The 26753-nt window shown below is 45.3% G+C and overlaps 1 protein-coding gene across 3 annotated transcripts in view; it reads right to left on the reverse strand.

The window, feature by feature from the left end:
• The window catches only part of ASIC2 (acid sensing ion channel subunit 2), a 1130968-nt gene that overhangs the window by 177372 nt on the left and 926843 nt on the right, over positions 1–26753 (reverse strand). The gene's annotated exons all lie outside the window — the stretch shown is intronic.

A 26753-nucleotide genomic window follows, 5' to 3' on the forward strand; every position in this document is an offset into this window, starting at 1 on the left:
CCTGGGTGGTCAGAGTCTATATACAGCGCTCTCCTCACATCCCTCCGGAGGCTTTACCATTTTCCTGTACATGGCTCCGGGACTGGTGCTTTCATCCTTAATGGCCAGCTTCTCTGTCGAAGCCCTGTCCTCCGAGTGCTGGAATCTGCACCCACCATGCAGAAAGCTGGAAGTACCTGGGAATTTACATACCCCTGGGGAGTGGCCCTTAACCCATGACTGAGAGCTACAGCTCCCTCACCACTTATTGGGACAACTCTGAGATCTGATCTAGACCTGGAGATCTCTTTATGATGCAGATTCTAATTCAGAGAGTCCGGTCTGGAGCGGAGGCTCTGCAATTCCGACAAGCTCCAGGGTGGTCGCTGATGTTACTGGTTTAAGAGTCCCATGGGTCTACACTGTCTTGGGAACATCCCTGTGGGATTATGTAGCTTCTTTCTCTGGGACCTTACTTGGTTGCCTTCCTTGGCTTGGCCATCTTCCAGGTCTCAATTCACTCCTGGCCATCTCTGGGAATACTTTCTAGTATATCACTTTCACATGATTCCTTGTCTCAGAGTATTCTTCTGGGGATCCTACCCTAAGACACCAGATCTGCAGCACCTTGGCAAGGGGCGGGCTGTATTCAAGACGCACTGTAACTGGGCTCCAGCCTCCAGGGACCATCCATGTCATCTGCCACTGCCTTCTCAAACCATCCTAGGTGCCAGTCCCACCTGATTATCCATGAACTTCCCAAGCCTCCTGACTTTTTGCTCATGCTTTTCCACAAATCTGAAATTATTGCTTTCACTTTTCTGCACACTAAAAAGCTCCTCGTTTTTCAAGGCTTGTTTCCAATGCCATTCTGACCAAGAGGCCATTGCTGATCTCCACATTCAAAAGCAGCCCCTCCTCCCTTGTGTTTTCCCAGCATGTTGCCTATGTCTTGGTTTCCCTGTCCAAATAATGGGTACACCAGAAGTTGCCCTTGCCACTCTCAGAGTTGTTGCGATGATCAAATGACAGGATAGATATGAAATGGCTCACTAAGCTGATAAGATGATGATGATGATCATGGAGAAAAAATACAGCACCTGTGAACTTCCATATGTAGAGTTTTTCTAAAATAAGGAATTACTTCTTCTTTTAAAAGATCTATACATGAAATCTTGGATTTGCAGCACTAGTATGTAGGGAACATATTGATTATATACAACCCTAAGCCATTACATTTCCAGATTGGGATATCAATCTGTTATTCCCAGGTTGGGAATCTCTTGCTGTTGACTTACAATACTGCAGTTCAACTCTATCACACCCTGCAAAACCAAGACCACTGGCAAAGAAGGTCAGTGTTATTGTTCTGGGGCCAAGACATGTGGTGAATCTCAACTTCTGGGACACTCAGAGGCACCCTCAGGGCCATCATTTTCCCTCACCAGCACAGTGAGCTGCAAAGCCTATCACAATAGGCGGAGTGGGAAACTTTGGGGAAAGACAACAAGCTTAATGTTTGCCACTTCTTAGGGAACGGTGACAGCACCAAGGCAGAAATATCTGGAGCTCAGCAGGATGTGTGAAGACTGGACTGAGAGAGGTAGGAGGTAGAAAGACGGGTGTGGGAACAAGCTAAGTCGGGCTCCTGGCTTGACAAATTACTATTCAGCTGGCTTGCCTGAATTGTGACATATTATTTATTAAAATGGAAAGAAAATTTAAAAAGTGAGATGTCAGCCCCAATCCCAACCTCCCTGAGCACAGGCAGCCAGCACAAAGCAGCCTCTGCACAGCCTAAAAATTCAACATGACAGCAGTGTAGGGAAGAGAAAGTCATCCCACCTGTTTAGAATCATACAGACTTAGGGGCAAGCACTCCATATCTGCATGACCTTGAACAAGTCCTCTACCCACTTTACACCTCAGAATTCTTATTGTAAAACAGGGATAATCATGATAGAGGGTCATTGTCAGGATTATAGGTGGAAAAGCATTTTGACAAAATTCGATTGTGTTATAACTATTATTGTGAATGAGGATAATGATGGTGATTGGGTTTAACTTGTACAGTTTTTTATTTTATTTTATTTTGATCATGTATAGTAAAAGGTTACTGGCTATCAACTTTTTTATATTAAGAAATAAACCCTGTCCTCAGGGAGTTAGCATGTTATCAGAGCAGACAGACTTATAATCCAATAATTAAAACATATTACTTTGGGTCAGAGGATACCCACGATCATCTTCACTGTACAGACAGGGAAACTGAGGATCAGAAGGTCAAATGGCTTGCTGAAGGTTATGCAGCTAGGAAGCAGGGTCAGAGCTCTGGCCTGGTTTTCTGACCCTTCACTCTACCTCCAGAATGACTGCCCTCCCCTCCTCACCCTCCTGGGTCATGGTGTGGGCTGTGGCACTCCTGCTTACCTGTTGGGTGAGTCTGGACAGTCAAGGAATTCCTCTAAGCCTCAGTTTCTTCCTTTTGCCATTAAACCATGATTACTTTTGCACCAACCTAATAAAAATGTGGCATTTACACATGCCCTGTCTTACCTCACAAATCGCATGCCTGCTGTGTGCCAGATACCCTGCCAGTCACTTTACATATATGAAAGGGATTAAGGAAGCAATACTTACATGCGAGATACCTGGCACAGAGTGGGCACTCAGTGAAAGATCTGAGCAGGTTGAGTAGCTCATTTCATCCTTCCTAAAATTCCTTGTTAGGCCCTATTTTGCAAGCGGAACTTGGAGAGGTTAAACAATTGAATGGAGGTCACATAGCTATTAAAAGGTAGAACTGACATACAAATCCTGATTTTAAAACTATGCCCTTTCCACCTTTTACATTAGTACATGAGATGATGATGATGATAATGATCATCATCATCATGTCTAGAAGAATGTCAAGGTAACCTACAGCAAAAGATGCTCCAGCCTCCTTCAGCCACCAAGAAGGATAAATATACATGGGGTTGCTGCGAGGCATCCTTGCAGTTATCTGCTGGGAGCCTCCCAAAAGTCCAGGGAGGAAGGTGTAGCCGGCTGAAGAGTATACATAGAATTGGAATGGCCTCTCCTGGTGGAAGCAACTTGCCATTGTCCGAGGCATGAAACTCCAAGGGCAGGGCCGTGGAGCCTGGGTCACGGCAATGGTACTGTTCACCTGCTTATGTCTGATTAGGAAACACTGTTGGTAGTGACAGTGCCTCATGTCAGGAACAGCTCAAGTGCTAAGCATTCTCCTCTGGGCTTGAGACAGAGAGGAACTCTGGAAGAGGCTAAAATTCAATTCTAGTAGGTGGGAAGTGGCTGGATATAAATATTTTAAGACAACAAATATGATTCAGAAGGCTAATTGGAACTTGCTGACACCACCAAGGGCTCCTGGCGGCATGACACACAGATGGGAGTAGGAATCTCCGCCTCAGCATTAGAATACATACTGTAAATACCATGGAGGAAGCTGTCTGTCCCCTCCAGGGACACACGTCTAAGTCCTCACTAGAAAGCTGGTGCACGGGACAGGGAAAGGTGGAGAAGATGGGCACTGAACAGTAGCCTAGCTTTTTGTCTTGGATCTGTCTACTTTCCTGAGAAAGTCACCTAACCTTTCTGAGCCTCAGTTTCCTCATCTATAAAATGGGTAGAGAGTGAAGGTGGTAGTGGGCAGGGATTAGACTCAATGATCTTTAAATTGCCTAGCTCTTTCCCTGCTCTGGCACTGTGAGATTCCAGGAATCTATAGCCACCTCTTGGATTTCACGTTTGGTTGTTGAGCAGCAAGATAGCTTAGTGGGTTTAGCACCTGGACTCTGGAACGGGACAGCCTGAGTTCAGACATCAGCTCTGCCACTTACTGCATGGTACTGGCAATATTACCCCTATACACAGGTAAGAGGTGCCCTGCTCTGGGCCCCACACTTTCGAGGGTGTTTCTCTGATCCTCTTCCATCTGTACCCTTCCCTACAGGGAGCAAGAGGATGTGCCCACCAGGAGCTCATATTCTCAAACTAGACCATACTCTGGGTCTCTGGAATTCTCTGCCTAAATGACTCCAAGCCAGCTGACAGGACCCAGATGGGCCTCATCTTTGGGTCTATCCCCTCTAGGGTGGACCTCTCCTCCGAAGGGGTTGTGGTTTGACGTGGAGTGTCCCGGGGTTGGATGTGTGGGCTGGGGCATCCATGTGCATGCACAAAAAGTCCCTTACAGTTTAAGACGCAGCTAAAATAGAAGGACAATGGGGGTGAGCTGTGGGTCCGGGACCCCTCTCCCTGGGTACTGGTTCTGGTCTCGGATTCCTAAGAGTTGGAGAATTCTGAATTCAAACCAGGCTTTGTAGTCATTATGAAGGTCTATTTTTCAAGCAGAATGATAGAATGCATTTAATTTTACTTGTTGTTGGCTGGATTCAAAACTTGCAAATATTTAGATATGTGTTACACGGGCTTCCACTGGTACTCTCGTCCTGGGCCTCACAGCTGTTAGTGGGGAACCTGGTCCCTGGGAACATTATTTAACCTTGTAATACTGGGTTTCTTCCTCTGTAAACTGGAAATAATATTAAAACTAACATCATAGGCTCAGTGTGGTGGCTCATGCCTGTAATCCCAGCACTTTGGGAGGCCAAGGCAGGTGGATCACTTGAGCTCAGGAGCTCGAGACCAGCCTGGGCAAAATGGTGAAACTCCATCTCTACAAAAGATACTAAAAAAATTAGCTGGGCATGGTGGCACGCACCTGTAGTCCCAGCTACTAGGGGGCTGAGGTGGGAGGATCCCTTGAGCTTGGGAGGTCCAGACTGCAGGGAGCCATGTTTGCACCACTGCACTCCAGCCTGGGTGACAATGTGAGACCCTGTTTCAAAACAAAACAAAAAACATACCAAACATCATAAAATTGTTGCATGGGTCAATCAGTTGACTCATGTAAACTAGTCCTATGCTCAATTCAGTAGGGCGTTAGCTGTTGTTATTTTTCTGTCATTCAGACCTGGGATTATACCCATAAATGCCCTGCAGACTTCCTGGTCTCCCACTGAAATGCTTTCAACCCGTCCTGCCACCCTGCACATGGTGACTGATCCAGGTAGCCTGACTACAACACTGCCTGGCATACTGTTACCTTTTGAGGTCACCTTTAGCCTGTGTAGTGCCCCCAGCCTCTGTCCTCTACTGGGAGCTCTCCACCGGGGGGACAAAAGGACTCATTACCTGTGTGGCTAAAGCCAGCAAATGAGACATGTGCACTGAGCTGTTTAGAGAAAAAGGAAATAGGCAAATAAAGGTTTCTTCAAATGTCACCATCCCAGCTAGGGTAAGATGCATGAGAGCTAAAATACACAATCTTCTGGGAAGCAAATAAATAAGTTTGAATTCAGGGATCAGGCCTTGGCCATGTCATTAACCATCCTGCTTGGAGACCTGGCTCTTGATAACAAGCCGGTGGAAAGAATTGCTCTTTCAATTTAACCTTGCTATCATTAAATGGCCTTCTGCAGTTTCTCCAATATGCTTATTTTATTTTTCCGGCATCATGCTAGTTAAAAGTAGGATAAATGATAAGTCTGTTAACGAATACCTGAATTAATTTTATGACAGAGATTGCTGAGCAGGGAGCAGGGTGGGACCATTCCTGCACTGCGGGCTGATAACCATTTCGGGCATCGAATATTTATTAAGGACCAATAATAAAAGCCCTTGTGATGGTGTAATGGCTCATTCTAAATGCTTCCTGCTAATAAAATGAGCATTGATTTGAAAGGCAATATTTAAATTCTATCCACAGCATGTCAAGGAAAGGACAACTGTGTCTGAAGCGTGAGAAGCACTTAGCCAACTTGTTTAATCATCAGATGCTCTGCAAATTGTGTGTGCTCTTGGCAGGTGGGAAAATGTTCCCTAGCAAATGCTTCATTAGGGGAGGTAACCACAGAGCAGGGTTCAAATCCTAGCTCCCTACATTTGAGCTTGGTGACTTTGGACTGGGTACCTAAACTCTCTCAGCCTTTACTGGCTCCTGCATAAAATAGAGATATTCACAACTTTCATGTGCTGTGGTTTGGGAAGTTAATAAGTGATTACATAAAGTGATACAGCAGCGTCAATAAATTTTAAGCTCTCTTCTCCTTTCCCTTAAGCTTGAACATGGACCAGCTCTGGGTAAACACATTTCTAGCTTCAGGAAAATTACTGTGCCATGAACAAAGTAACAAGCTCAGAAATAGATGGGCTCCTCTCTCTTGTAAAGACTACTTCCTATGTGTACCTTGATCATCATTTCCAACCTGGATACATATCACATGTCCATGCTAATCTTCTGATTGTTAATATAGCAAACTTGATCATAACATTCACATGAGAACAGTCTTTCAGTGGCCCTGAGGACAAAGTCCACACAAACCAGCACTGCATCTGAGACCTGTCTCCTGCCTCCCTGTGCTCCCATCCCCTGGAGCCTTACCGTGCCCCCTTGCTCTTCCGTGGGCACTTACCATTCCAGTCCCATGCTCTGTCCCAGCTTCCTGCCTTTGCACATGCTGTTCCCTCTTCCTGGAGTATCTTCTACCACTTCTTCCTGAATAGCTCCTTTTACCCTTAGGGGAAGCTGAGGGGTCCTCTCTAGAGGGACTTCAGGGTTAGCTTTCTCTAACCCCGGAGCTTCTCTCTGCTAGCAATAACTGCATTGCACTGAAATGGATTTTTCTTCTTCTTTCTTGGACTGAAGGCGAGTCTCACATCTGTCTGTCAAGCAGCCATCACAGTGCCTGGCATCGAGTCAACATTTCATGAATTTGTTGACTCAGCTCTCATTCCCTAGGAATGCTTGTCCAGTCTCAGAGATTTAAAAACAATCTGTATGCTGAGGACTCACGAATAAATCTGGCTCAGCCCACTCCCTTAACCTCTACACACAAACACCCAACTGCCCACTTACAAATCTCACTCGGATGTTCAAGCTTGTCCAAAACAGAGCTCCTGATGATCCTTCCCAAACTGGCTCCTCCTCCAGTCCTTCTCTTCATTGCAGATGGAAGCTTCATCTTTCATTGTTCAGACCAAAAAATCTGGTGTTTTCCCTGTTACTTCCCTTACATCCTATGTCTGGTCTGGCTGTGATTCTGTTGGCTGTAGCCAAAACAGATTCAGAATATCGCCCCTTCTCATCACCCCCATTTTCACCTTGATTATTGCAGTAGCTGCATATGGGCTATCTCCCTGTTTGCTTCCACCCTTGCCCCCTGCAGTTTATTCCCAGCACAGCAGTCAGAGTGATCCTGTGAAATGACATCACTCCTCTGCTCACAATCCTCCAATGACTCTCCATCACCCTCAGAGTAATGCTAGATTCCTTACCACAGTAATAAGGGACTGATACACAGTCTGGCTCATGCTACCTGCCAAGCTCATCTCCATTGTTCTTTGGGAACCCCAGGCAAGCCCCTGCTGCAGGGCCTTTGCACTGGCTGTTCCCTCTGCCTGGAATGCTCCTCCCCCAGAGCCACATGGCTAGTTTCCTTCCTCCAGGTCTTTCCCAGATGCCACCTTCTCAGAGAGACCTCCTCTGGCCACCTTACCTAAAATTTCACCTCCCAACACATATTCCCCTGTCCTGATTTATTTTTCTTCTTAGCACTTGTTCATCATGCTATATGTTTTACTTATGCATCTTGTTTATTTTCTATCTCCTCCAACCAGTGAGGACATGGATTTTGGTCTGTGTGTTAAGTTCTGTGTCCTCCGTTCCCGCAGCAGTGCCCGATCCACAATAGGTTGACGATTAAACCCTAGTTGGTTGGTCAAATGAATGAATGAATGAATGAATGAATGTCTTCTTCAGGGGGGGAAGCCAACCCCAGCGGCCCTCCAGGAGCCTGGAACTGAGGTGGGAGGTGAGACTCGACTCTGGCAGCAGGGACTTGACTCTAGGCCAGGTTGAAGACTAGCTGAAACAGCAAAGAGGCAAAAGCACCTCTCCATGAGACGTGCCCACCAACGCCATGTCAGTTTACGATTGCCATGGCAGTACCTAAAAGTTTCCACCCTCTTTCATGGCAATGACCTAGAAGTTACCACCCCTTTTCTAGACATTTCTGAATAACCCACCCTTTAATTTGCATGCAATTAAAATGAGTATAAATATGACTGTAGACCTGCCTCTGAGCTGCTACTCTGGGCACACTGCCCATGGAGTAGCCCTGCTCAGCAAGGAGCAGTACCTCTACTGCTGCTGTACATGGCCACTTCATGCTGTCTAGGCTGGGCACGGTGGCTCACACCTGTAATTCCAGCACTTTGAGAAACTGAGGCAGGCAGATCACTTGAGCCCAGGAATTTGAGACCAGCCTGGGGAACATGGTGAAACCTGTCTTTAAAAAATATAAAAACAATTAGCTAGGCATGGTGATGCATGCCTGTGGTCTCACCTACTCAGGAGGCTGAGCTGAGAGGATTGCTTGAGCCCAGGAGGTGGGGGTTGCAGTGGACCAAGATCATGCCACTGGGCGACACGGCGAGACTGTCTCAAAAAAAAAAAAAAAAAAAAAAAAGAAAAAAAAACAGTGCTATCTAACACTACTGGCTTGCCCTTGATTCCTTGATTTCTTTCCTGGGTAAAGCCAAGAACCCGTCCTGGGCGAAGCCCCAATTTTGAGGCTCACCTGTCCTGCCTGCATCAGAACCATCAGGTGGCACAAACACCAACGATGCGGGTGGGCTCCACAGTGAGCAGCGAGTAGTCTTTGGCCATATGAGCAATAATAGAGTTAACGCCCCACAGGGACAACTGCAGGTTCATTGCACGTGATGAGTCTGGGAGGGAGAAAATGTGCTGTTTGGGGTCACTGGACTGCTAGAAGAAGGAATGGTTTTCTCTCTAGGGAACATTTTGAATAGGATTTCAGAGCAGGAAGATATTAAGTGTGAGATGGGGAGCAGTGTGTGTAGGGCTCAGAGACCTCATCCCCCTAGAGATTGTCTGCCCCATCTGGGTGCATAGTGTGGCCAGCAGGTCAGCGCCTCCTGTGGGGGTCCATCACGGGGTGCAGCAGGGCTCCTGACAGACTTGGCAGCTGGACTAGGACTATGCACAAAACGTAAAGCGAAGTATGCACCCAGAAGCCCATTCTTCCATCAACTTATATATATATTTAAAAACTAGATAAGAGTTGCTATGGAGAGCAAACGTGACTTTAAGACATAATTGCAGTTCATTGTTATTTTCCTAAATAATGCTGGTGTCTACATGGCTCCATCCTGCTTTATTTAGCTTCATCTTTCCAGCTGGAGCTTGCTCCCTGATGGGTGGGGGTGACCTTCCTTGGCATCTCTCTACCCTGGGGGTGGTCATGTCCTTCAGGAGTGGGTGATGGATAGGCTCTGCCTTTGTTTTTCTCCTGGGACCCACCCTGCTCCATGGACTCATAGGATAGACCTGGGCACTCACTCCCCTGCGTCCTGCTCACACAGCACTTCAAAGGCCAGACAGAAAAAAAGCAACAGGATAGCCCTTTGATTCAGTGAGAAAGGTGGCACGTGGTGTCTACTCCAGTGAGCTCAGAAGATTTGCAGGTGCTAAACCAGAGACACATTGGCCCCTTTTGGCTAAAGACCTCGGAGCCCACGATCCCTTCCTTCCTTACCCATAGCTCCACTAGTGCCTGTGTTATGTTGTGTTAGAATCCATGTCTGTCTCAGAAGCAGCCTGAAGATAGGGATCACATCCAGTGGATTTTCATAGCCCCAAAGCTTAGTCCTGCATCTGGCACACAATAATACATCTCTGTGTATAACCACGTGCTTTTTCAAAGCTTATTTTTTTGGGCATTCTGGGTAGCAATTCCTCTTATCCAGTCAGTCTGGGGGTCCGCCCTGGGTCCAGACCACGCAGTTGGAGGACTGACCGGAGCCCTCATGAGAAGAAACTGGACCTCTGTAGAATGATGCGAAGAAATGTTTTCTTTCCCTCCCCATGTGCCCACTCCCATTCATAAAGAAGGGAACTTCCTCCAGCACTTCTGCCCTCTTGAAGTGCTGAGGCTGCAGTATCCACTCCTCTGCCTGCCTTTTTATTCTACTCAACTGGGGTGAGATGCTAATATGATGGGGGAATGACCATCACTGGCCTCTTTATTCTGGGGGGGGTGGCAATGTCATTAAGGAGTGGGTGATGGACTCTACCTTCATTATTTTTCTGGGACCTGCCCTGCACATAGTACAGGCTCACTCCTCAGGTCCCTGCTCACATAGGCTGAGCACACTGGAGTGGGATCCTGGCTGCGGGTGGCTTGCCACTCTCTCTCTGAGTATGTGAGGCAGGCCAGTGTCTAGCTGAGTAGGGTTTCCACAATGCGACTGCCCCAAGCAAAGTCCAAGTTCTAAGTTAGGGGAGAGGGTTATTAGATACCTATTTCAGCCTTAGGTAAGTCATGTTCTCTAATCTGGCTCATGCCAAAGCCCTGCATTTTGGGAGGTATTAAACATATACCTGGCCCAGAATCAAGCTGCTATTTGGTTGGCATCTAGCCCGTGATCCTTGTGTCTATTTTCTAATGGTGAGACCTGGAGGAGTGGTGGAGTGAGGCTTAGGTTCCCCTTACCTCTGAGAGTTGGGCTTTCAGAGAGACCTGCACTCAGTCATGTTTTCCCTCACCAATGTGGGGTCTTTCTCTTAAGTCTGGTTATTGTCTGGTCTTTTGTCTCATGAATATCAAAATCCCCTAGAAAAACATAGCCTGTCATTTTCCCAGGCAGGCCCTGCTTGTCCCTCCCTTGTCCAGCTCTGGTCACTACGTTCTTGTTACCTGCAGGCTCAGCTCATGTCCAGCTGCTAAGTCAGTGAGAGGCCAGCCTGGCAGAGTATGAGGAGCCCTTCATGCCATCTGGGCAGGATGAGAAGATCAGCTGCTGCCACCCCCGGGAGTCAGGCAGGGAGACAGCCTGTTGTGGACATTTGTTGTGTCTACTGCCTGATATCCATTTCACCCTGCTGGTAACTAGCCCCCAGTTTTCCTCTTGAGGGCTCGCCTGCCCCACCTCCACTCATCTCATGTGCTTCAGATGAAGCTGACTCTACCCAGACTCCAAAAGTGGCACCTATGAGTAAGCCACACGGACCAGTGCATTTCATCCTCCAGTCAAGTTGGTTCAGACATGAGCACATGACCCAAGTGAGGCCAATTATAGCCAGTGAAACTCAATTCTAGCACATGTATGTGTGCATGTGTGCATGTGTGTGTGAACATGTACATGTCCACTACTAGAGAAGTGGGCTTTCATTTCCACTGGATGTGAAGCTGAAAGGATGCAGAATTGGGAATTTTTAGCAGCCATCATGAAGAGACAGAAGGCCTAAGAATGAAGCCAACACTGAGGAAGCAGAGACAAACCTTATCCAGGTGACAGCATTTGATCCCTGGGTTGAGCCATGCCTGAAGGCAGAACAGTCTACTTGAATGGACTATTCAGTTACATGACCTGATAAGGTCTCTTGTTTACTTAAGAAAGTTTGACTGGCATTTTCTCACTTGCAACCAAAAGTGTCTTCACTGATACAGAGCCTTTTGTTGCCACCTGATCACCATGCCATAGCCTCTCTACTCTAATCCTTGCTCTGTGGGGTCTGCAGTTTCCTCTCTCTGTCTTCAGTTAGCCAGAGCCCCTGCTGGAAGGGGAGCCTGGCCCCACAGGCCAGATGCTCAGCTGGGTTCTCTTGTCAGTTCTCAAAGCCACCCCTGTGTGCCCCTTGCATCACCTGATTCTGAGAACAGCGCAGTCAACAAGCCCCTGCCTTGTGCCCCTTGGAAATGCTGCCAGCCTGAATCAATAATTCCAAAATATGTTCTGGGGAACACTGGTCCTTTTGGATGCTCTCTGGGAGGACAAAAAGGTTTTCAGTTTTAGAAATTGACAAAGCCCTGTATACACACACACACACACACACACACACACACACATACATATCCCTCTTGGAGATCCACCAGCAAATTTACTTATCAAAGGTTCTAATGAGCACTGCCATAAAAAGCACTGCCATAAAAAACATATCATAATTTAGCATTTGAAAACAGATTTCACTATGGAACAAACTTTTTTTGTTGCTGTTGTAGGTATAATACCTGAAGGTATTTGGGGAAACAACCTGAACGTATTTGGGGAAACACTTGACTAGAATTTGCAGGAGTTCTTTGAACCTGGCAATTTGTACAACTGGCCTCTTGCTGGAGCAGTCGGCCATTCATTTCTGGTTGGGTCCTAACACCTTTATCTCAGCTTGGTGATATGACATCATTTCTTCCCTCCAGAGCTCCAGGCATGCCACAGGGCTGGGACCATGCTGGCTGTGCTGTTTCTTGGCATATGGTTCCTGTGCTGGTGGTAGCAGGAGATAATTTGATTGGGCTGACAACATTCATTCTTTTCTGGGCCACACAGACCTCCTAATACCCCATTCTGAGACACAGTTCAAATCTGGCAACAAGAATGCACATAGTTACATGTAAACAGAAAGCTTAACATTAAATTATGATTGATGTTTCAAATCAAACGCTCTCAGAGTTGGGGTGGGAGATGAGTTTCCAGGAAGTAGTGGCCTGTAATGAAACCCACCAGAGTCATAAAAATGCAGGATGGCCATAGGAGGCCGCCTGGAGACTCAAACCTAGATGACAGAAAGAGAGCTAAATTTTAATATTTGCTTGCTTTCAAAACAGCAGCATCATACTTCCCACGAAACAGAAATGCTTGCTTGGTACTGTATTGCCTCATAAATCCTAGGGACCCATTCAATGACAACATTGAAGGAGCCAGCTGGCCCAGGTGTGATTATTTCTGGGATTGGAGGGAGGGAGGGAGAGGGAAGGCTACCACTTGTTGACTGCTCTGCATTCATGATCTTTTTCAATCTTCCTAAAATCCAGTGAGGTAAGCAGTGTTTCTGTTTGGCTGGGGAAGAAACCAAGATCCAGAAGGGTGAAGCCTTTGGACTAATGATGGCATTGGGATTTGAACCAAGGTCAACCCAAGGTCAAGCCAAGCCCAAAGCCATGCCCAAGAAGGGATTTCTTACTGATAAATTATGAGTATAGACCTCTCAGATGTGGTTGGTGGTGTCCCGTGACTCTGCCTGGATGAGGCTGTCTTCCCCTTTCTATCAGCAGACAAGCACTCAGTTGTGTGTCCAAACCAAGGCAGAGTATTCTTCCAGGGCCCTGGTCTCTGACTGGGGAAGGGAGACTCTAAGGGGATACAAATATAGTGGCTATAGGGTGAAGTTCCAGGGTTATCCAGACACCCCTAGATTGGAGAAGCTGTTTTTAAACTGATCCTGGATGAGTTACTGGAGATCAGAATTGCCAGAAGATCAGCAGGCTGGTTTGCCCCTAGGAAACATCAACATTTTTGTTTGATTTTTGAGTGTCCCCATAATGGTCATTCCAAGGTGGTAGTGGAGAGTTCACAGGATGGGGAGCCACAGGATCCTCCTTCTGGCTTTGTCCCTTTCTAGCAGCATCACTCCCCCGAGTGATGCTGAGCCTTGGTTTCCTCATCTGTCAATTGTGTTTAATAATTCATGCCCCGAGATCCCAGAGCAAGATGGCTGACTAGGAGCAGCTCCAGCCTCCAGCTCCCAGCGCGAGTGACACAGGGGACGGGTGATTTCTGCATTTTCAACTGAGGTACCGGGTTCATCTCACTGGGGAGTGCCAGACAATCGGTGCTGGTCAGCTGCTGCAGCCCGACCAGCTAGAGCTGAAGCAGGGTGAGCCATCGCTTCACCTGGGAAGTGCAAGGGGGAAAGGAATCCCTTTTCCTAGCCAAGGGAAACTGAGACACACAACACCTGGAAAATTGGGTAACTCTCACCCTGATACTGTGCTTTACCAAGGGTCTTAACAAACGGCACACCAGGAGATTATATCCCACACCTGGATGGAAGGGTCCCACGCCCACGGAGCCTCCCTTGTTGCTAGCACAGCAGTCTGAGATCTAACTGCAAGGCAGCAGCGAGGCTGGGGGAGGGCCGCCTGCCATTACTGAGGCTTAAGTAGGTAAACAAAGCCGCCAGGAAGCTCGAACTGGGTGGAGCCCACCGCAGCTCAAGGGGGCCTGCCTGTCTCTGTAGACTCCATCTCTGGGGACAGGGCATAGCTAAACAAAAAGCAGCAGAAACCTCGGCAGAGGAAAATGACCCTGTCTGACAGCTTTGAAGAGAGCAGTGGATCTCCCAGCACGGAGGTTGAGATCTGAGAACAGACAGACTGCCTGCTCAAATGGGTCCCTGACCCCTGAGTAGCCTAACTGGGAGACATCCCCCACTAGGTGCAGACCGACACCTCACACCTCACACGGCAGGGTACACCCCTGAGAGGAAGCTTCCAGAGCAATAATAAGACAGCAACACTCGCTGTTCAGCAATATTCTATCTTCTGCAGCCTCTGCTGCTGATACCCAGGCAAACAGGGTCTGGAGGGGACCTCAAGCAACCTCCAACAGACCTACAGCTGAGGGTCCTGACTGTTAGAAGGAAAACTAACAAATGGAAAGGACACCCACACCAAAACCCCATCAGTTTGTCACCATCATCAAAGACCAAAGGCAGATAAAACCACAAAGATGGGAAAAAAGCAGGGCAGAAAAGCTGGAAATTCAAAAAATGAGAGCGCATCTCCCCCTCCAAAGGAACGTAGCTCATCGCCAGCAATGGATAAAAGCTGGATGGAGAGTGACTTCGATGAGTTGAGAGAAGAAGGCTTCAGTCGATCAAACTTCTCAGAGCTAAAGGAGGAACTACATAACCAGTGCAAAGAAACTAAAAATCTTGAAAAAAGAATGGAAGAATGGATAACTAGAATAATCAATGCAGAGAAGGCCATAAACAAACTGACAGAGATAAAAACCATGACACAAGAAATACGTGACAAATGCACAAGCTTCAGTAATCGACTTGATCAACTGGAAGAAAGAGTATAATGATTGAAGAGCAAATGAATGAAACAAAGTGAGAAGAGAAGTCTAGAGAAAAAAAGAGGAAAAAGGAATGAACAAAGCCTCCAAGAAATATGGGACTATGTGAAAAGACCAAATCTATGTCTGATTGGTGTGCCTGAAAGTGAGGGGGAAAATGGAACCAAGTTGGAAAACACTCTTCAGGATATCATCCAGGAGAACTTACCCAACCTAGTATGGGAGGCCAACATTCAAATTCAGGAAATACGGAGAACGCCACAAAGATACTCCTCGAGAAGAGCAACTCCAAGACACATAATTGTCAGATTCACCAAAGTGAAAATGAAAGAAAAAATGTTAAGGGCAGCCAGAGAGAAAGGTCGGGTTACCCACAAAGGGAAACCCATCAGACTAACAGCAGATCTCTCGGCAGAAACTCTCCAAGCCAGAAGAGAGTGGGGGCCAATATTCAACATTCTTAAAGAAAAGAATTTTCAACCCAGAATTTCATATTCAGCCAAACTAAGTTTCATAAGTGAAGGAGAAATAAAATCCTTTACAGACAAGCAAATGCTTAGAGATTTTGTCATCACCAGACCTGCCCTACAAGATACCCTGAAGGAAGCACTAAACACGGAAAGGAACAACCAGTACCAGCCATTGTAAAAACATGCCAAAATGTAAAGACCATTGATACTAGGAAAAAACTGCATCAACTAACGAGCAAAATAACCAGTTAATACCACAATGACAGGATCAAGTTCATAACAACATTAACCTTAAATGTAAATGGACTAAATGGTGCAATTAAAAGACTGGCAAATTGGATAAAGAGTCAAGACCCATCAGTTTGCTGTATTCAGTAGACCCATCTCACATGCAGAGACACATATACGCTCAAAATAAAGGGATGGAGGAAGATCTACCAAGCAAATGGAAAACAAAAAAAGCAGGGGTTGCAATCCTAGTATCTGATTAAACAGACTTTAAACCACCAAAGATCAAAAGAGACAAAGAAGGCCGTTACATAATGGTAAAGGGATCAATTCAACAAGAAGAGCTAACTATCCTAAATACATATGCACCCAATACAGGAGCACCCAGATTCACAAAGCAGGTCCTTAGAGACTTACAAAGAGACTTAGACTCCCACACAATAATAATGGGAGACTTCAACACCCCACTGTCAACATTAGACAGATCAATGAGACAGAAAGTTAACAAGGATATCCAGGAATTGAACTCAACTCTGCACCAAGTGGACCTAATAGACATCTACAGAACTCTCCACCCCAAGTCAACAGAATATACATTCTTCTCAGCACTACATCACACTTATTTCAAAATTGACCACATAGTTGGAAGTAAAGCACTCCTCAGCAAATGTAAAAGAACAGAAATTATAACAAACTGTCTCTCAGACCACAGTGCAATCAAACTAGAACTCAGGACTAAGAAACTCAATCAAATCCACTCAACTACATGGAAACTGAACAACCTGCTCCTGAATGACTACTGGGTACATAACGAAATGAAGGCAGAAATAAAGATGTTCTTTGATACCAGTGAGAACAAAGATACAACATACCAGAATCTCTGGGACACATTTAAAGCAGTGTGTAGAGGGAGGGAGATTTATAGCACTAAATGCCCACAATAGAAAGCTGGAAAGATCTAAAATTGACACCCCAACATCACAATGAAAAGAACTAGAGAAGCAAGAGTAAACACATTCAAAAGCCAGCAGAAGGCAAGAAATAACTAAGATCAGAGCAGAACTGAAGGACATAGAGACACAAAAAACCCTCCAAAAAAATCAATGAATCCAGGAGCTGGTTTTTTGAAAAGATCAACAAAATTGATAGACCGCTAGCAAGACTAATAAAGAAGAAAAGAGAGAAGAATCAAATAGATGCAATAAAAAATGATAAAGGGGATATCACCACCGACCCCACAGAAATACAAACTACCATCAGAGAATGCTATAAACACCTCAGTGCAAATAGACTAGAAAACCTAGAAGAAATGGATAATTTCCTGGACACTTACACACTCCCAAGACTAAACCAGGAAGAAGTTGAATCCCTGAATAGACCAATAGCAGGCTCTGAAATTGAGGCAATAATTAACAACCTACCAACCAAAAAAAAGTCCAGGACCAGACGGATTCACAGCCAAATTCTACCAGAGGTATAAGGAGGAGCTGCTACCAGTCCTTCTGAAACTATTCCAATCAATAGAAAAAGAGGGAATCCTCCCTAACTCATTTTATGAGGCCAACATCATCCTGATACCAAAACCTGGCAGAGACACAACAAAAAAAGAGAATTTTAGACCAATATCCCTGATGAACATCGATGCAAAAATCCTCAATAAAATACGGGCAAACAGAATCCAGCAGCACATCAAAAAGCTTATCCACCATGATCAAGTGGGCTTCATTCCTGGGATGCAAGGCTGGTTCAACATATGCAAATCAATAAACGTAATCCAGCATATAAACAGAACCAAAGACAAAAACCACATGATTATCTCAATAGATGCAGAAAAGGCCTTTGACAAAATTCAACAGTCCTTCATGCTAAAAACTCAATAAATTCGGTATTGATGGAACGTATCTCAAAATAATAAGAGCTATTTATGACAAACCCACAGCCAATATCATACTGAATGGGCAAAAACTGCAAGCATTCCCTTTGAAAACTGGCACAAGACAGGGATGCCCTTTCTCACTACTCCTATTCAACATAGTGTTGGAAGTTCTGGCTAGGGCAATCAGGCAAGAGAAAGAAATCAAGGGTATTCAGTTAGGGAAAGAAGAAGTCAAATTGTCCCTGTTTGCAGATGACATGATTGTATATTTAGAAAACCCCATCATCTCAGCCCAAAATCTCCTTAAGCTGATAAGCAACTTCAGCAAAGTCTCAGGATACAAAATTAATGTGCAAAAATCACAAGCATTCTTATACACCAGTAACAGACAAACAGAGAGCCAAATCATGAACTTCCATTCACAATTGCTTCAAAGAGAATAAAATACCTAGGAATCCAACTTACAAGGGATGTAAAGGACCTCTTCAAGGAGAACTACAAACCACTGCTCAGTGAAATAAAAGAGGACACAAACAAATGGAAGAACATACTATGATCATGGATAGGAAGAATCAATATCGTGAAAATGGCCATACTGCCCAAGGTAATTTATAGATTCAATGCCATCCCCATCAAGCTACCAATGACTTTCTTCACAAAATTGGAAAAAACTGCTTTAAAGTTCACATGGAACCCAAAAAGGGCCCACATTGCCAAGACAATTGTAAGGCAAAAGAACAAAGCTGGAGGCATCACGCTACCCGACTTCAAACTATACTACAAGGCTACAGTAACCAAAACAGCATGGTACTGGTACCAAAACAGAGATATAGACCAATGGAACAGAACAGAGCCCTCAGAAATAATACCACACATCTATAGCTATCTGTTTTTTGACAAACCCGACAAAAACAAGAAATGGGGAAAGGATTCCCTATTTAATAAATGGTACTGGGAAAATTGGCTAGCCATAAGCAGAAAGCTGAAACTGGATCCTTTCCTTACTCCTTATACGAAAATTAATTCAAGATGGATTAGAGACTTAAATGTTAGACCTAAAACCATAAAAACCCTAGAAGAAAACCTAGGTAATGCCACTCAGGACGTAGGCATGGGCGAGGACTTCATATCTAAAACACCAAAAGCAATGGCAACAAAAGCCAAAATTGACAAATGGGATCTAATTAAACTAAAGAGCTTCTGCACAGCAAAAGAAACTACCATCAGAGTGAACAGGCAATCTACAGAATGGGAGAAAATTTTTGCAATCTACTCATCTGAAAAAGGGCTAATATCCAGAACCTACAAAGAACTCAATCAAATTTACAAGAAAAAAACAACCCCATCAAAAAGTGGGCAAAGGATATGAACAGACATTTCTCAAAAGAAGACATTTATATAGCCAACAGACACATGAAAAAATGCTCGTCATCACTGGCCATCAGAGAAATGGAAATCAAAACCACAATGAGATACCATCTCACACCAGTTAGAATGGCAATCATTAAAAAGTCAGGAAACAACAGGTGCTGGAGAGGATGTGGAGAAATAGGAACACTTTTACACTGTTGGTGGGATTGTAAACTAGTTCAACCATTGTGGAACACAGTATGGTGATTCCTCAAGGATCTAGAACTAGAAATACCATATGGCCCAGCCATCGCATTACTGGGTATATACCCAAAGGATTATAAATCATGCTGCTATAAAGACACATGCACACGTATGTTTATTGTGACACTATTCGCAATAGCAAAGACTTGGAATCAACCCAAATGTCCATCAGTGACAGACTGGATTAAGAAAATGTGGCACATATACACCATGGAATACTATGCAGCCATAAAAAGGATGAGTTCATGTCCTTTGTAGGGACATGGGTGCAGCTGGAAACCATCATTCTCAGCAAACTATCGGAAGAACAGAAAACCAAACACCGCATCTTCTCACTCATAGGTGGGAATTGAACAATGAGATCACTTGGACATGGGAAGGGGAACATCACACACCAGGGCCTATTATGGGGAGGGGGGAGTGTGGCGGGATGGCATTGGAAGTTATAACTGATGTAAATGGCGAGTTGATGGGTGCTGACAAGTTGATGGATGCAGCACACCAACATGGCACATGTATACATATGTAACAAACCTGCACGTTGTGCACATGTACCCTAGAACTTAAAGTATAATAAAAAAAAAAATGAAAAAAAAAATTCCTGCCCTGCCCATTTCACAATGACAATGGATGTGGCTTTTGACTAAATGCAGCCAGGATTTAGCCAGCATTAAGTATATACCAGGCATCCTTCTCAGTCTGAGGAGAGGGGCTTATAAAGGAGAATCGCACAATATCCCTGTCTTTAAGTGATTCATTTAGTGCAAACAGGACAGATGGAAGTGGTGAATGGTGCTTTATATTTTAATAGCATCTTAGTGCTTTCTCATTCTTTGTTTCATGAAAGCATTGATGGCTGTCTGAAGTAAGCAGAACAAATATTCTTATTCTCATTTGATGAGAGAAGAAACTAAGGTTTCAACGAGTAAAGTCCCTCACTGAGTGATGATAATAACATCTAAAGTCTGCACCCACAATTCATTTGCACAGGGTTTTCATATGTGTCATGTCATCAAGTCTTCAAAACATCCCTGCGTGGTAGGCCTTATTACTATTAGACCTGTATTGTAGACGAGAAAAGAAACACGGCCAGATTGTCAGTTCCTGGAGAGAAGAAACCAGATCATCTTCATCTATGTATTCTTAGCACCAAAAATGGCATGAAGCAATAAAAGCGGCTTGTAGCAGATGCTTTTTGTGTCCTGCCCATTCTGCCTTGGACTTAACTGTTTTAGTGCGCACTGGCCCCGTTTCCAACCATTGGCACCTGCATTTCTTTATCCAAGGGCTCTCTCTGATAGCCTAGAGCCCTTGTTGGCCAGAAGTGCTAGAAAGTAGGTGCTCCTCAGGAGTTGCCCTCCACCAAAGACTCCCTCTTCTGGTGAGAGAACTCCAAGTGCGTGCTCCACCCTGGCTCCTGGAGATCCCAATGACCCATGGTGCCGACTTGATTAATAATGTACCTGGTTTTGGTTGTTTTTCTTATCTGTCTTTTTTCCCTGTTTTCCTATCTGTGTTTCTTGGGATCATCTCCCAAATAAACAATTGTCCTTTTTTTCAAGGTCTGCTTCTAGAGGAGCCAGACTAAGACTGGGTTCAGTGATGGCTTATGGGGTGAGTGGATGAGTGAATGGAGAAGTGAGAGACTGTCCTATCCCCTGACACCCTGACTGGGGGAGGTAAAGGGAAGAGTGTTGGTTATAACCTTGTTGTGTTTGTTTCATGAGGACTGAGGTGGGTTTGGGAAGGTGCAACTTACCTGCTGGTATTGGTGTGAAGACACAGAAGAAAAATATTACAAATCTGTTACTGAAGGTTAAAGTCAAGAGCATGATTCCAGGCAGGGTAATCTATCTGCGATGCTTAGATCTCCTCCTCTGGCCATCTAGTTCTCTTAGAACAGAATCCAAGCTCCTTACTCAGGGCTTGCCACCCTCTCCAACCCATCCCAGACTCGGTGCCGCAGTCCTACATCTTCTGCTCCCTGAGCACCTGGAGAACATCCCTCCCTTGGGACACCTTCATTCTTGCTGGCACTTTGCCAGGAATGCTCTTTCCCTCAGAGCTTTGCTTGGCTTACTTTTTCTGTTTCCTTCAGGTTTCAACTTCAAAGTGACCTCCTTAGAGGTTGGTTTGCTGACCAACAAAGTCAGTCACTCCCTATCTCATCACCTTATTCTATTTTTATCATAAAATTTGTATTTGCAGAACATTTGATTATTATTATTGTTGTATTTATTATTATTAATGATTTGTTCTCTATCTAAAACTCAGGATCTATGAAAGACATGGTCAGTCTTGTTGACTGATGTTGTCTCAGCTCTTAGAACAGGGCCTGGCACATAGCAGATGCTCAATACATAACTGTTGACTGAAAGAATGAAGGATAAGCTAAGGAGATGACAGTGATGGGCAGAGGTGTGCAGGAGTTCCAATTGTCCATGGTGCTGACTTGATTCATAGTGTGCTTGTTTTTGGTTACTTTCCTTCCCTGTCTCATTTCCCAACTTTCTCTATCTGTGTTTCCAGGGTGAGTGCATTTGGCTGCCTTCTAATGCTCTGTTGTGTATTTATTTGGACTAGCTGCTTGTCTTTAAAGGGACTGTATGAGTTGGTGGCAGGTTATGTGAATGGCCCAAGATCACTCTTAGAGGTAGGAGAGCCAGAACTCAAGCCTCAAAGCCCAGGAAGCCCACCCTCTTAGCTACCATCCTACATGGCATCCGTTGGGGTTTACTCACTATCCCTGAAATAAGACTTTCTGACCCTTTCTCCCAGTCTTCTGCCATGTCACAGAGATAGAGGCTATTAATCTTGTTCCTGGGATATTTAAAACGTTATTTATAAATTGTTTCAGTTTTGTCTTTTGTCAACTTATGAGCAAGTCTGTAGGTCAGCCATACAAATAATTTGCCCTTGTGGGGGGGAAAAAAACCCATGTTGCATAAAAAGGAATGTCCCACCTTAAAGCCTCTAGACTATGGTTTTTCAGTCTCACCACTATTGACATTTATAACCAGATTATTCTTTGTGACAGGGGACTGTCCTGTGCATTTTAGGATGTTTAGCAGCATCCCTGCCCTCTATTCACCAGACGCCAGTAGCTTCCCCTACTTATGACAAGCAAAAATGTCTCCAGGCACTGCCAATTGTCCCCTGGGGGCCAAAACTGCCACCACCTAAGAACCACTGCCTTGAGATACAGGAGGGCAGGTGCCGTGTTTGTTTTGCTTATGATTGTGTCCTTAGTGCCTGGCCCAAGTTAAGTGCCCCATAAATATTTGTTGGGCAACAGGATGAATAAATGAGTGAATAGTGAGTGAATGAATGAATGAACATAGCCAGTGTTGTTGGACTGAATTTCCTGAATCCCCTGACCTCGTCAGCTGCTCACTTTCTTTGTTTTCCAACATCATGTCATCTGCTGACCTAACTGACCAGTCACAGTTCTGGTGTAATTATTCACCTGGCTTCCCATAAACCATGTCCAAATGGGGAACAACTGACTTGGTCCGTTTTGGCCTTGAGCACAGAATCCAAAAACCTCTAACTTTAACCCTGAAGTGGAAGAGGGAAAAGAGACAGAGTGCAGGAGTGTAAGCAGCAAATGCTCCCACCCACTGGGAGTCATTTACAGTCTCGGGAATCCAATTAACAGTTTCTGAGTGGCCACTTTCCCCACATCTCCCATGTTTCTCCATCTCACAGACACCGGTGAAGCCGGTACCCATTAGGCAACATTACTCTGTATAATGAAACAACTCTACTGAAATCCCAAATAAGAAAATGGGAGGCTTCTATGAGACTTTAAGCTGCTCAAGTTCACTCAGCCTCAGCTAATGAAAATATGAGCTGCCTCTGAGCTGAGCCTACTTCCTCACGTGGTCCAGCAAATATCCTAATATCTCCAGATTCCTTCCTGCCTTCTAAATTGTGTGCATCACATCTTACATTTGCGAGTTATCTATGATGTCTGCAAGATTAAACCACCATGAAAACTCTCCATCTGCACTCTCATCCCCTCCACCCCCCAACCCAGGCTGCCAGGCTGAGCTAGAATGCCTGAGACTGTGAAAGCTCAGCCCATATGGGTGAGACTGGAGGCCAGCTGCAGACCTTTCAGTGTGCAATTCTCTCCCATCTCTATTTGCATTGCACATGCTGAGGGATTGAATTTCATTTCAAGTCCTGGCTGAGTGAGCACCTTCTACTTAGCAGGAAATACGGGGGCAGACAACAAAGAGGGGGGCTTGGCCCTGCCCTCCAAGGGAAAGCCTCACCCTTCATAACAAAGGCCACACCCGTCATGTGCAGAGGCCTTGCCTAGATGCTCCCTATGCACCCTCCCAGGAATTCCTCAAAAGAAAACAGGCTTGGGCAGGTACCCTTGTTTCCCACTTGAGAAACTAGTGGGCTTTGAGTCAGTCATGAAGCTACTACCTAGAGGGATTTGACTCATGCTAGACTCTTCCCCAAATCAGTTTGTGGCTTTCAGACTTTGACCAGGAAGACAGACGTTTGATGACTTAGGTGTCTACTGCAAGGCAGGATGAAAGAAATGCCAAATAAAGGTATAAGCAATGCCCTGTCAGGTACAGAGACAGAGGGAATTAATTCACGTGGAGGACTTAATGAGTCCAGGCTTGAAGAACAAAGAGGATTTTTAGCAGTGGAAAATGGGACAGTTCCAGGGGTGACGGATAGCATGTGTGACAGCACAGAAGTGTGTGGCCCTTCCGAGGACCAAGGGGTTTGTGGAGAGAGTAGTTAGTAGAGGGATGTGGCTGAAGGTGATGCAGCTGTGTGTTGGACCCAGCTTGCATAAGCTCAGGCGAGCTGTGCTCATGTTTCCCAAATTGGTGTTTGGTGATATCATGTTGATGGCTTCCAGTCAGCCATGGAGGGGGCATTTACACCACGGAAATGTGCACTCAGGACTCCTCCCCTCCCTGAAAGCTGGTCATTAAACATTAACCAGCACACACTAGGTATTGGGGGACATCACCACCAAGGTGACCCCAGGGATCTGAGTCTCAAGCAAAAGCGGGTTAATAACGCTATTGATGAAGACAGGGCTCCAGGAAGTTGAGGCTGGTGGTTAGAAATTCAGATCTGTAGTTTAGAAAACCAGAGATGACTGGTTCCCTTCCCTTTTCTTTTTGTCCCAGGAAAGTGAAAATGCCCTATCTGAGTAAAGACAGAATAAAGTAAACATCTCTGTAAATGAAAAAAAAAAAAAAAAAAAAAAAAAAATCAAAGTGAAGATCTGACCTGCTGGGGATTCTCAGCAGGGAAACAGGCAGAGCAGGCAGCCCCGTTCATCTATTCCCAATATTGCATTATCTCAAACTCACTTATCAGAATTCTCTCACCACAGATCAGCACTTTGCCTCCTCCATTACCAGCTAATCCAAATGGACCTGGTGCTAACTTAATTTCCAGGATAATGGAGTCCTGATCTATTTGCACAATTGGCTTTTGCATCCCGACAGTATTTGCTGAATCCTTAAAATCAATGAGGCTGCTCTAGACCACCAGACCCTCCCTCCCAGTGAAGACAGGTTCCAGGATCTCCCTAGTGCCTGACTGCCTATATTAAACACCTACAGTACACCAGCTCCATGCTGGGTGCCTGGTGTGGATCCTATCTGATCCTCACCATGGCCCAGGAAGGGTGACTTCCGTTTTACAGAAGAGGAAACAGGAGTCTCAAGAAGGGCAGAACTTTGCCCAAAGTTACACAGGTAGCAAGCGCCAGAGCTAGGATGAGATTCCCTGTCTGTCTCTAAGGCTCCTACTCTTTGAATTACATTTGGTTAGTATGTGTGGTAGGCTGGATAACTGTCCACAAAGATATCCATATCCTAATCCCTGAAATCTGTGAATATTGCCTTATAAGGCAAAGGGAACCTGGGAAATGTGGTTAAGGTAAGCTCCTTGAGATAAGGAGATTATCCTGGATTATCTGGGTGATCCCAATGTAATCCCGAGGGTCCTTGTAAGAGGGAGGCAGAAGAGATGTGACCACAGAAGAGGAGATGGCACCTGATGATGGAAGCAAAGATTGGAGTGATGTGGCCACAAACCAAGGAATGTGGCGGCCCCTAGAAGCTAGACAAGGAAGGAATGAATTCTCCTAGGGAGCCTTCAGAAGGGGCCAGCCCTGCTCACACCTTGATTTTAGACCTGCAAGACTCCTTTCAGACTTCTGGCCTCCAGAACTGTAAGAGAATAAATTTCTGTTGTTTTAAGCCACTAAGCTCGTGAGAGCAGCAACAGGAAACTGACACACTTTCCAAAGTAAGAGGAAGAGAAATGAATCAAGACATCAATATGAGAAAGGAATGGAGTGTGAGAAGCATGTGTCAAGGGCAAGAAAGGAATGGGCTGGCCTGCAGGTGTCCTTGGCTCTCTCCAAGCACAGGAGGTCTGAGCAGGGGCCTCTGCTCCCTCCCCTTTCCCTTATCCTACTCCTTCTAGCCATATTGGCTTCAATTTGAAACAATGCATTCTATAATTAGGACAAGTATTCCTTTGACCCCTAATGGATGAAAAGGAGGCAACTGAGTGACAGAAGCCAGCGCAGGCTCAAGCACTGGAGTTCTGTCTCAGCTCTGCCAGCCACCTGCTCTGTGATCTTGGATAAAATGCTTTATTTCTCTGAACTGCTGTAAGTGTCGCGACTTCTCAGATCCCGCCCTCAGATTTTTATATCTATGTGCTAAGCAAACTAATCGTATAAACACAGTTTGGGTAGAATATTGAGCCCATCAAAAGAGCATCCAAAACACACTCTGTGCAGACTATTTGCATTCAGCTTTTATGCAAGTAGGTCTTGAGGCTCCTTGTGTAAGCCTCTCAAAGCTTCAGTCTTGATAACCATCCCACAGGGGGAAGCTCCAATGCACATTAATTTGGGAAGATTTCTCTGGCTGCCAGGGCCAGCAGGTGGGCATAGACTGGTCCTAAGAACTGAAGGTGGAAAAAAACCTTGCTTGGAAAGACCAGAAATAAGCCCTGGAGGTCTGCAAATCTGAAGGCTCTGAAAATGAGTTTGTAGGAATAAAAGGGGCTGGCAGTTTCAGGGAAGGGAAGGAAATGATGATGGGTTCAGCAGTGAGTGTGCTAAAGGCCAGAACTGTCAGAGTTATCATGGGCCTGTTATTTTAGCCGTTGGAAGCTGGGCCTTGCAACAGTGATGAGATAGGCCTGGGAGTGAAGCTCAGTGGTTATAGCATGGCTTAACTGAAAGACTATGACCTAGGTTTCTGATGGCTTAGTCCCTAGTTGAAGTCCCGTTACCGTCATCCTGGGGTCTCCAAGTGTCTTAAATGTTTCAACTTTAGCTTTCTGATCTGCCAACTGGGTGAGTGATAAGAGCTCTGTGGAGCTGACGAGCTCCCCTTCTTTTCCCCTTTCCCCTTCTTTCTACCCAGGCTGGGTGTTCCAGCTGCCGATCTCACTGATTCTTAGTTTGTATCTCTGGAAAATGGGTTTACTCATGAGAAGGTTGATGGAAGGTTTAATGAGACAGGAAAGGTAAGAGGTCCAAGCCCTGGAATACAGATTCTCTCCCTGGCCCCTCTGGGCATTCTCACAAGTTAAGAGAATAACAA

The sequence above is a fragment of the Theropithecus gelada genome, chromosome 16 (assembly GCF_003255815.1).
Source record: "Theropithecus gelada isolate Dixy chromosome 16, Tgel_1.0, whole genome shotgun sequence".
Lineage (NCBI taxonomy): Eukaryota > Metazoa > Chordata > Mammalia > Primates > Cercopithecidae > Theropithecus > Theropithecus gelada.